At 35.6% G+C, this 12194-nt stretch overlaps 3 protein-coding genes across 8 annotated transcripts in view; 1 reads left to right on the top strand and 2 right to left on the bottom strand.

The window, feature by feature from the left end:
* Positions 1 to 12194, bottom strand: part of LOC136036402 (interferon-induced very large GTPase 1-like) — a 97002-nt gene that overhangs the window by 59665 nt on the left and 25143 nt on the right. The gene's annotated exons all lie outside the window — the stretch shown is intronic.
* The window catches only part of LOC136036399 (interferon-induced very large GTPase 1-like), a 53178-nt gene that overhangs the window by 21641 nt on the left and 19343 nt on the right, over positions 1 to 12194 (bottom strand). For 2 of the 3 annotated variants that reach the window (XM_065718596.1, XM_065718598.1), the window contains one exon: positions 1605 to 1704. The exons of the other annotated variant lie outside the window; for it this stretch is intronic. The gene's annotated coding sequence lies outside the window, so the exon portion shown is untranslated. The remainder of the gene's footprint in view (positions 1 to 1604; positions 1705 to 12194) is intronic. 3 annotated transcript variants of the gene reach the window in all.
* Positions 1 to 12194, top strand: part of LOC136036404 (uncharacterized) — a 180504-nt gene that overhangs the window by 149275 nt on the left and 19035 nt on the right. The gene's annotated exons all lie outside the window — the stretch shown is intronic.

Here is a 12194-nt window from a genome sequence, read left to right as displayed (position 1 = left end):
CTGAAAAATCTAACATGACACCTCTAGCTATTACTGGGATATTGCAAATATGCCCTTTAGAGACTCAGGACAAACTATAGTACCTTTGAATTAGTCTCAAAACCCCAAAAGTTTCTTTGAAAAATAAAATTTTATGCTTTATTCTGTTCCTAAGATATTGTTTCTAGGTCATTTTGTCAACTTGGATGCATTATGACCCATTTGATATAGTCTACTTATACAAGAAGCAGTTGCAATAGCAGTATGTAACGATTTAGTTTTATAGTAACATAATCTTCCCCTGATTAAATTTAAAACTTTTTCCACAAAACAAGTTTATCAAAGAAAAGTAAAGTGTTCCATTTAGCCAAAAATGAGCAGAAATAAAGTCAAATAATCTTCCGAGCGTAAAACTACCACAAACCACTATCAATAAATAAATGAAACTAAAAACAAACAGAGATTACAATAAATAGCCCAGTCAGAATCAAAACGAGCAGAAATTAAAATCAATAAGGCTGATAACCCCCATGCCTTTTCAAGACCAGAACATAATTTGCGCTTTACTGAAAAAAAAGATAAAGAAAAAACCAATAGCGGGATTGTCTGTTTAATTGACGTTTACAGATATTTATTCCTTAAGGTTTTAACAATTTTTTTATGCATGAAGTAGAAAAAGTGAAAACATTTAAAATGTATTTTTTTTTAGATGAAAGCGCAAATTATGTTCTGGCATGGGGGTTATCAGCCCTGTTTATGTTAATTTCTGCTGGTTTTAATTTTGACTTGGTTATTTATTATAATTTTGAATTAGTTGTAATTATGGATTAGTTCAACATTCTCTTTAATTGCCTGAAAGCCTCTTTTTAGTACCCTTAGCCTCAGTAGCTGTAATAGTTTTAGTAGCAGCAGTAGCATTACTTTCAATATGCACATAGCAACTTCTGTTTTTTTTAGTATCCCTTAAGGGTTTTAACTTAATATCATATGGAATATTTGGATTATTTCTGATACATCCTCTTGACAACTTGCATGCACATAATGTGTTTTGACTTAGATCAAAGTTCCCTTAATATTTCGACTTACACCTTAATTTCTTAGCCTTAGTAGCTTCAGTAGAAGTGTTAGTAGTATTATAAGTACTAATTCGGTGCATGTATTTTTTTTTTTTTTTGGCTAAAAGATCATCTCCCTTATCATTCCCTGAAAAGCTAATACCCAGAGCCATTTATAAAAACCCCCCTTTCGACAAACTGCATGCACATAGTTTGATTTCACATAGTTTAACAAACAATGGGCAAATTGCAAAACTTACAACTCTTGTCCCGAGGTGTTTGCTGGGTTTACATTCCCCTTTTTGGACTCTTCAGTTATGCTAAACAAAATGGATGTCTCAAAAATTTCGATGGCTTTAGTTTGGAGGAAAGGGGGCATGGGAGGGGAGCTGCTAACCTCATATCACTTTCGACTGTTAAACATGGTATTAGAACTTTCAATCTCAAATTGTAAGCCCCTTGCGAAGTTCTTCTGAAAACATCCTCCATATGGTGTGCCTTGGTGAAAAAAAGGTTAGATTTTAAACAAATTAACATTTTGATTAATGGTCCCTTCTTTTAGCTACTCACCATACGAATAAACTGTGACTATTGATGCTTTCCTCTTCAATTCGCTACTTCGACCTAATTTTTCTTTGTTTGCGCTAGCCACATCTTCTGTTCTGGTTTTCTGCAATAATAAAAACAAGCTATGAGAAAGACGAAAAATTTCAAAAGCAAATCCTTGTAAATATGTGTTTGTAAAAAGGAATTAAGTGACTTGCTATGTACACATAACGCTTCCCAAAAAACAAAACTAGGAATAAGTCAAGGTTAAGAGGTGATGCTTGATAACGAGAAAATTTATCAAGTGGACGGCTTCACGCACCTACAGAGTAAAGCTCATGGCACAGTGAAAGTATTGAAAGCAGAATAGCTAAGACCCAGGGTGTTTTCCACAATTGACAAAAGTTTACGAGACTAGGGAGATAAATTTGCACGCTAAGATAATATTATTGGAAGTTACAATAATGACACTGGTCAAGTACAGTTCCAAAGCATGGTGCTACGAAAATAGAGGGAGATTTGCTAGATGCTTCCTAGAGAAATTCACTATGGATTAGTTAGGGTACCCAATTGACTAACCATATGTCAAACAGTAGGCTGTATGAAAAAAGTAATTCAATCCCACTTCTTAAAGCTATAGTAGGGAAAAGCTAAGATGGCTAGCACATATTTTGCAGATCAAAGGTGATAGATCACCCAGGATCGTCCTTGTCAGGCAACCATTTAGGGACAAACGTCTGAAGGTCGCCTCCGAATTGGGTCGAAGATTTGTAAGGAAAGTTTTAAGAGAAATGGGATCTTCTTAGGAGAGTATAAAGAGAGAGGCATGTAATAGATTAGGAAGTAGAAGGAGCAAACATAGCTGGGTGTGCCTCAGGTGGCTTGGTGCTGCAGTGAGTTTTTAGTAGTAGTATGTATTTGTGCCAGCTAACAATGAGAAAATGCAAAAAAGTGGTGTACAAAATGAAATAAAATGAAGAAAACATGTTTGACAATAAAAATTAAGTGCAAATATTTCATTAACAGAAATAGTTGGATTTGCGATTATTCATAAAGTTTATTAAAAAATATTCCTTTAGACTCTTCATTTCGAATCAATCCTCTTTATTGATGGTTTGAGGTTTCTATATAATAGCTGAGACAAATTTATAAATATTTAGCATATGAAAATACAGTGGAAACACATGATATTCTAAGGAAGAAAGTGGAAACAAAACAAATTTTGAATGTTAAGAAAGGTCTGAGCATTTCGACTTCACGTCCGGAAGCCTTTATCAACGCGTGAAATATTTAAATAAATAAAAAGAAAACTTACCTAAGCAAAACGGAACAAATAAAAAAAAAATGCTACCGAAAGGCAAAAAAACTTACATGTTAATTATATCCAAGATGAGAGTCTTTGTGGTTTTTATCCTTTTTTGTTTTGATTTCTGTGTCTTTTATTTCTATGTCCTGTTTAATTTGGTTTAGTTTATTTATTATTTTTTCGGTGATGAAGGCTACTAAGCGTGAAGTCGAAATATTCGAACTTTTTTCAATTTTAATTTTTTTTTTCCACTGTCTTATTTAAATTACTATGTTCATTTTCCTATATTTAAGTTGTTTCATCAAACCTCCCCCCAACTCCTCCAAAGAGAGATGATCAGTTCTGGTTTTGTCAATCACGTATTTAGGACTTGTGCTTATTTTTACCAACAAGTTTCATCCCTATCCCTCAACTGTAACCGTTTTCCGATATTTTAGGTGCCCCCCTTACCGGATCCAGTCGGGATTTAAAAAGCTCTTAGACACGATATTCTTCCAAACTTCAAATTTCGTTAAGATCTGATCACTCATTCGTAAGTTAAAAATACTTAATTTTTTCTAAGTTTCAGAGTTTACCCCCCCCCCCCCCAACTCCCCCAAAAAGAGCAGATCCGTTCCGATTATGTCAATCACGTATCTAGGACTTCTGCTTATTTTTCCCACCAAGTTTCATCCTGAACCCTCCACTCTAAGCGTTTTCCAAGATTTTTGGTTCCGCCCCCGCTCCAACTTCTCCTTTACCGGATCCGGTCGGTATATAAAATAAGAGCTTTGAAACACGATATCCTTCTAATCATTAAATTTCGTTAAGATCCGATCACTCCTTTGTAAGTTAAAAGTACCTCATTTTTTTAATTTTTCAGAATTAACCCTCCTACCCCAACTCCCCAAAAGAGAGCGGATCCCTTCCGGTTACTTCAATCACGTATCTAGGATTTATGATTATTTATCCTACCAGCTTTCATCCTGATCCCTCCACTCTAAGCGTTATCCAAGATTTTAGGTCCCCCCTCCCAACTCCCCCCAATGTCACCAGATCTAGTCAAGATTTAAAATAAGAGCTCTGAGACACATATCCTTCCAAAAATCAAATTTCATTAAGATCTGATCACTCCTTCGTAAGCTAAAAATACCTCATTTTTTCTAATTTTTCAGAATTAACCCTCCCCCCCTAACTCCTCCAAAGAGAGAGGATCCGTTCTGGTTTTGTCAATCACGTATTTAGGACTTGTGCTTATTTTTACCAACAAGTTTCATCCCTATCCCTCAACTGTAACCGTTTTCCGATATGTTAGGTGCCCCCCTTACCGGATCCAGTCGGGATTAAAAGAGCTCCGAGACACGATATTCTTCCAAACTTCAAATTTTGTTAAGATCTGATCACTCCTTCGTAAGTTAAAATACCTAATTTTTCTAAGTTACAGGATTACCCCCCCCCCCCCCAACTCCCCCAAAAAGAGCAGATCTGTTCCTATTATGTCAATCACGTATCTAGGACTTCTGCTTATTTTTCCCGCCAAGTTTTATCCCGATCCCTCCATTCTAAGCGTTTCTCAAGATTTTAGGTCCCCCAAACTCCCCAAAAGTCACCAGACCTGTTCGGGATTTAAAATAAGAGCTCTGAGACACATTATCCTTCCAAGCATCAAATTTCTTGAAGATCCCATCACCCGTTCGTAAGTTAAAAATACTTCATTTTTTCAATTTTTCCGAATTAAAGTGCCATAAAAAGAGGTGATATGGAATTCCTGTGTTGTTTCAAATTACTTTTCTGTAAATGGGCTGCATGGCAGCAGAGGACACCTGGTACTTCGACAATAAACAGCATTGGTAGACTTTTTGCTAAGAATAAAATCACTCAGAAATAACTTCTTTCGCTCCTTGGCAATCTGTGCCTCCAGGCTCGGGTCTAGTGCGCCGATTGGTAAATCGAGGCGTGCACAATCCCCAGGGGGCATGAGTTAGGTAATTCATTCTCTTTTTACATGCAGTATATGTGCTCGAGAAAGATATGCATATTTGACCTTAACTTTCCAAAAAGACACACGGCTGTCAGGTGATCCTTTTAGAGAAGGTTTTTTTCTGTACAGAAAGACCTTTTGTGTATACGGGCTGTCAAAAAAGGTGTTACTCAGCGATGACTGAGTATGTTAATTTAGAACTTTCAGGAAATTATAAGGGAGATCATTTGCTACTAATACTACTATCAACTCACTGCAGCACCAAGTCATCGGAGTCCAACAGAGCTACGCAAGCCCAACCCTCTCAGGAACTTCCCTTTTCCCATAAATTTTTCTTTATAACATCATCCCACCCCAACCACGGACGACCTGCTTTCCGTTTAGCCCTTGACGGTTGGCCAAGAAGGACCATCTTCGGCAATCTTTGATTCTTCATCATCAAAATATGCCCACGCCATCTCAAACTTTCTCTCATTATAGCCATAGAAAGCAGGGTAGAACTGTGTTTTTCGTATGACGTACTGTTTGAAATACGGTCAGTTATCCGGGCACTCAGTAGAAATCGTAGCCAATTTTGCTGAAAAACATCTAGCAAATCTTCATCAGGTTTTCGGAGCGTCCATGCTTTAGAACCATATTTGACCATCGTCATCACTGAAGCTTCCAATATTATAATCTTGGTTTGCGGACATACCTTCCAATTCTTCCAAACTTTTTTCTAGCTTTGAAAAAACACCCTGGGCCTTGGCTAGACTACTTTTAAGTTCTTCATTACTCCCACTGTCTTTACTAATAATACCACCAAGGTAAGTGAAGCTGTCCATCTGATCAATCTTTTCATTAACCTACGTAAACTTTTCATCTTCAATTATTCTTAGCCTTAACGACATAGTCTTCTCAACATTGATTTTTGAACCTATTCTTGCACCCTGAACTCTCGAAGCTTCGCAAGTTCTTTAATTTTTTCATACTTTCATTTAAGATACTTAAATCAGCAGCATAACTTAAGTCCAGGAAAGTTTTTTCTCCCCATTTGACTCCGTGCTCTCCCATTGTCTTTCCTGTGCTCCTTAAGAAAAGTTGATCAAAATGATCCATATAATGGGGGATAGAACACGACCCTGCTTAACTCCTGATTAAATACGAAACTAGCTTCTAATCACTTGCTGATCAATTTACCAAAAAAGTAATATTTATTTTTACCAACAAGTTTCATCCCTATCCCTCAACTGTAACCGTTTTCCGATATTTTAGGTGCCCCCCTTACCGGATCCAGTGGGGATTTAAAAAGCTTTTAGACATGATATTCTTCCAAACTTCAAATTTCGTTAAGATCTGATCACTCATTCTTAAGTTAAAAATACCTAATTTTTTCTTAGTTTCAGAGTTTACCCCCCCCCCCTCCAAACTCCCCCAAAAAGAGCAGATCCGTTCCAATTATGTCAATCACGTATCTAGGACTTCTGCTTATTTTTCCCACCAAGTTTCATCCTGATCCCTCCACTCTAAGCGTTTTCCAAGATTTTTGGTTCCGCCCCCGCTCCAACTTCTCCTTTACCGGATCCGGTCGGTATATAAAATAAGAGCTTTGAAACACGATATCCTTCTAATCATTAAATTTCGTTAAGATCCGATCACTCCTTTGTAAGTTAAAAGTACCTCATTTTTTTAATTTTTCAGAATTAACCCTCCTACCCCAACTCCCCAAAAGAGAGCGGATCCCTTCCGGTTACTTCAATCACGTATCTAGGATTTATGATTATTTATCCTACCAACTTTCATCCTGATCCCTCCACTCTAAGCGTTATCCAAGATTTTAGGTCCCCCCTCCCAACTCCCCCCAATGTCACCAGATCTAGTCGAGATTTAAAATAAGAGCTCTGAGACACATATCCTTCCAAAAATCAAATTTCATTAAGATCTGATCACTCCTTCGTAAGCTAGAAATACCTCATTTTTTCTAATTTTTCAGAATTAACCCTCCCCCCCCTAACTCCTCCAAAGAGAGAGGATCCGTTCTGGTTTTGTCAATCACGTATTTAGGACTTGTGCTTATTTTTACCAACAAGTTTCATCCCTATCCCTCAACTGTAACCGTTTTCCGATATGTTAGGTGCCCCCCTTACCGGATCCAGTCGGGATTAAAAAAGCTCCGAGACACGATATTCTTCCAAACTTCAAATTTTGTTAAGATCTGATCACTCCTTCGTAAGTTAAAATACCTAATTTTTCTAAGTTACAGGATTAACCCCCCCCCCCCCCCAACTCCCCCAAAAAGAGCAGATCTGTTCCGATTATGTCAATCACGTATCTAGGACTTCTGCTTATTTTTCCCGCCAAGTTTCATCCCGATCCCTCCATTCTAAGCGTTTCTCAAGATTTTAGGTCCCCCAAACTCCCCAAAAGTCACCAGACCTGTTCGGGATTTAAAATAAGAGCTCTGAGACACATTATCCTTTCAAACATCAAATTTCTTGAAGATCCCATTACCCGTTCGTAAGTTAAAAATACTTCATTTTTTCAATTTTTCCGAATTAAAGTGCCATAAAAAGAGGTGATATGGAATTCCTGTGTTGTTTCAAATTACTTTTCTGTAAATAGGCTGCATGGCAGCAGAGGACACCTGGTACTTCGACAATAAACAGCATTGGTAGACTTTTTGCTAAGAATAAAATCACTCAGAAATAACTTCTTTCGCTCCTTGGCATTCTGTGCCTCCAGGCTCGGGTCTAGTGCGCCGATTGGTAAATCCAGGCGTGCACAACCCCCAGGGGGCTTGAGTTAGGTAATTCATTCTCTTTTTACATGCAGTATATGTGCTCGAGAAAGATATGCATATTTGACCTTAACTTTCCAAAAAGACACACGGCTGTCAGGTGAGCCTTTTAGAGAAGGTTTTTTTCTGTACAGAAAGACCTTTTGTGTATACGGGCTGTCAAAAAAGGTGTTACTCAGGGATGACTGAGTATGTTAATTTAGAACTTTCAGGAAATTATAAGGGAGATCATTTGCTACTAATACTACTATCAACTCACTGCAGCACCAAGTCATCTGAGGCCAACAGAGCTACGCAAGCCCTTCCTCCATCCCAATCAATTCAAAGCCCACTTTTCAAACCCTCTCAGGAACTTCCCTTTTCCCATAAACTTTTCTTTATAACATCATCCCACCCCAACCACGGACGACCTGCTTTCCGTTTAGCCCTTGACGGTTGGCCAAGAAGGACAATCTTCGGCAATCTTTGATTCTTCATCATCAAAATATGCCCATGCCATCTCAAACTTTCTCTCATTTTAGCCATAGAAAGCAGGGTAGAACTGTGTTTTTCGTATGACGTACTGTTTGAAATACGGTCAGTTATCCGGGCACTCAGTAGAAATCGTAGCCAATTTTGCTGAAAAACATCTAGCAAATCTTCATCCGGTTTTCGAAGCGTCCATGCTTTAGAACCATATTTGACCATCGTCATCACTGAAGCTTCCAATATTCTAATCTTGGTTTGCGGACATACCTTCCAATTCTTCCAAACTTTTTTCTAGCTTTGAAAAAACACCCTGGGCCTTGGCTAGACTACTTTTAACTTCTTCATTACTCCCACTGTCTTTACTAATCATACCACCAAGGTAAGTGAAGCTGTCCATCTGATCAATCTTTTCATTAACCTACGTAAACTTTTCATCTTCAATTATTCTTAGCCTTAACGACATAGTCTTCTCAACATTGATTTTTGAACCTATTCTTGCACTCTGAACTCTCGAAGCTTCGCAAGTTCTTTAATTTTTTCATACTTTCATTTAAGATACTTAAATCAGCAGCATAACTTAAGTCCAGGAAAGTTTTTTCTCCCCATTTGACTCCGTGCTCTCCCATTGTCTTTCCTGTGCTCCTTAAGAAAAGTTGATCAAAATGATCCATATAATGGGGGATAGAACACGACCCTACTTAACTCCTGATTAAATACGAAACTAGCTTCTAATCACTTGCTGATCAATTTACCAAAAAAGTAATATTTGTATGCCACTACCACTACTACAGCTACCGCCACTATTACTGGATCCACTTCTACCACTACAACTACATGACGACGTTTAAAAAATTGAGGGGAAATTGAAACTATATTAAAAGACAATATGTGCGTGCAAATAGTCAAAAGACTGTATCTCAAGAATAAATTTGAGTATTAAGTTGGAACTTTCAAAAAATGCTTAAAGGGGAAGAGCAATTAATCGAAAGGCAATATGTGCATGCTAATAGTAATGCTACTACCGCTACAACATTTACTAATACTACTACTGTTACGACTTCAACTAGGTCTTTTACCTCTATTTCAGCTGCTTGTAAGTCTAGGAGAATTGAGATGAAAAACACAAAAGTATATAAATATATAGTTTGTCAAAAGGATATATAAGCAATGTCATAGCAACTTATAATGTTATAAAATGAAGCTTCTAGGAGATGATGAAAATAATGTTCAAATCCGCAAAAGGCTGTGCATACAACTACTACTACCACAGTTACTGCAACTAATGGCCCAAAGGTATTAAGGTAAAACTTTTATGGAATTTTTAAGGGGATTTTCAATTAAAAAAAATTACAACCATGCAGGTTTTCAAAATGGCATATAATATCATAGGCAGCGCTGCTCTGTAATAGCTAGAAATAAACGCTTTTTATTTCTCATTGAAAGTTTTGAAGGAGCTAATCTGATTCAAGATTAAAAGTTCTAGTCCCCTTTTTAAGAGTAAAAAGAGATTGGAGGGCAGCAGCCCTCCTCCAAAGACCATTCATTTTCTAAACATATCTGATCAAAATTTTGTCCCTAGGGATATTGGGTATGTTCAACCCCCAAAACTATGCAATAGGTCCAAAATACAACTAAATGTTGGTGTCAAACTAAATCAAAAGGCACTGTGTGTATGGTTGCCAATAAAAAACCATAGCAAAGTATATCGAGAACGACTGAGGGTATTAACTTGAAACTTTCCGATCTACTACAGTTAATATTTTTGCTCTTACAATCAGTAGTAAGTAGTAGTAGTAGTAAGTAGTAGTAGTAGTAAGTAAGTAGTAGTAGTAGTAAGTTAATCAGAAGAGTGTATCCAGAGTGTCAAAGACCCTTGATATAATTTTTTGGGAATGATATTAGATTTTATATTTCAGGTTAGTTTGAGGAGGCGTAAGCTTAAATGAAAATATACTATTTGTATCAGGATAAAAATTGCTGAAAAAGGTTCTCCATCATATAAATAGCAATCAAACAATGGATTCCTATAGAAAATAACCGAAGACATAAAATATAATTTTATCCATAATAAAGACTATATAAAAAAATGATCAGATACTAGTTTGAAAAACGTTTGTCCACCAAACAAGTTTGTCAAAGAAAAGTAAAGAGCTTCACTAAGTCAGAAATGATCAGAAGCAAATCACCTTCAATAAATAAATGAAACACAAAACGAACAGAAAATACAATAAATAAGCAAGTCAAACTCAAAACAAGCAAAAAATTATCAATGCTTTAAAGAATAAGTATATATATATATATATATATATATATATATATATATATATATATATATATATATATATATATATATATATATATATATATATATATATATATATACATATATATATATATATATATATATATATATATATATATACATATATATATATATATACACACATATATATATATATATATATATATATATATATATATATATATATATATATATATATATATATATATATACATATATATACAATATATATTTATATATATATATATATATATATATATATATATATATATATATATATATATATATATATATATATATATATATATATATATATATATATATATTTATATATATATATATATTTATTAAACTGAAAATTCACGGTCATTTGTGTTTTTTTAAATAAAGCAAAACTAGAAATATCCAAAGACCAAAGAGCAACTTATTGAATTGCTTATGTGCTTATAAAGACATTCTTGCTTCGGACGGTTGGATGCCAGCTTAAATTTTATTGTGTACGATGAATGAAGGCCCATTTCCACAGCCCCATACAACAAACTTTACATTACACTAATGCAAACACTTTATATCCTCAACACCCTAAAAACAAATGTTTTTAATCTAAAAAGCGGTGAAAAGATATATGAACGCATTCCCTAAAGACAAGTTTACGTGAATAACTTTGGTACTAGAAAATATAACAGTAAGAAAAAAGTTGATTTTCAAAGGCATTATAATAAGTGCGAAAATCGAAAACTTTTGGTGTTGATCTGAGAAGGTTTCTTTGGTACGTTTCTCAGTGATTTAAGACTGAATCAAGCTAATTTGGTTCATAAAATAGAATGAGATTTACAATAGGAATTAAATTTTTTTTTATAAAAATAGAAATTGGAAAAAGAAAAGCTATAGCAGAAATTTTATTATAGTAGTACAATAGAAATCGCAAAGATTACTCTAATAAATATTCCCTCATTTACCGTTAAACTCCCAGCTTGAACCTTCGAACAATAAAGGTAAGTTGACGGGATCAGGAGTCTAGCATTCGCAATTTGTCAAAGTTGCAGTTACAAGTAACTAGAGATAGATGTAGCCACTTTTGTAGTTCCAAGTAGTCTTGGTGATAATTGGAAGTAGTCACATTCGCAAGTAATCACTTAGACGTGTACAGTATCCGCGTTAACAGTCGCAACTAGTTGCAGTCGTAGTTGTAAGTAGGTGCAGAGACAAGTAGTCGCTGCGGGTACAGGTGTATGCAGTCGAAATTTTAGTTTTAAATTGTCATTGTCTAGGTCACAAGTAGTTGGAGTCACAGTTGAGGTCTTGGTCACAAGTAATCCCAAACACAAGCAGTCATTGTTGTAAACCGCAATAGCAGCAGTAGTAGTCTTACCATCAGTCGTATTTGTAATAGTTGCTGTAGCAGTAGCAGTTGTACTAGTCCTAAAAAGTTCAACTTTATACTCTAAGGTGTTCCTGTGATTTTTCTGACACGCTTTTTGACAACCTGTATGCATTTAGTACGTCTTGATTTTTTTCAACATGCTTCCAAACATCCTAAGGAAGCTCCACATTAATACCCTTAACTTTTTCAGATTTATTGCAGATATACCCGTTTAGCATCTATGTTCAATTAAAAATCCCAGGCAAAGTGCCCTGAAAGCTTCAATTTAATGCTTTTATTACTTCCAAAGATATCACAAATGTGCCCTTATGACAGACTTGGATGGACATAGTCCTTTTTGATTTGTTTCAGTTTTTCCAATAGCATGCTGCTCTGAAAAATCTAACATGACACCTCTAGCTATTACTGGGATATTGTA

Source organism: Artemia franciscana, chromosome 15 (assembly GCF_032884065.1).
Source record: "Artemia franciscana chromosome 15, ASM3288406v1, whole genome shotgun sequence".
NCBI lineage: Eukaryota > Metazoa > Arthropoda > Branchiopoda > Anostraca > Artemiidae > Artemia > Artemia franciscana.
The sequence above is the reverse complement of the archived record's forward strand: the minus strand, read 5'-3'. Positions and strand labels throughout refer to the sequence as shown.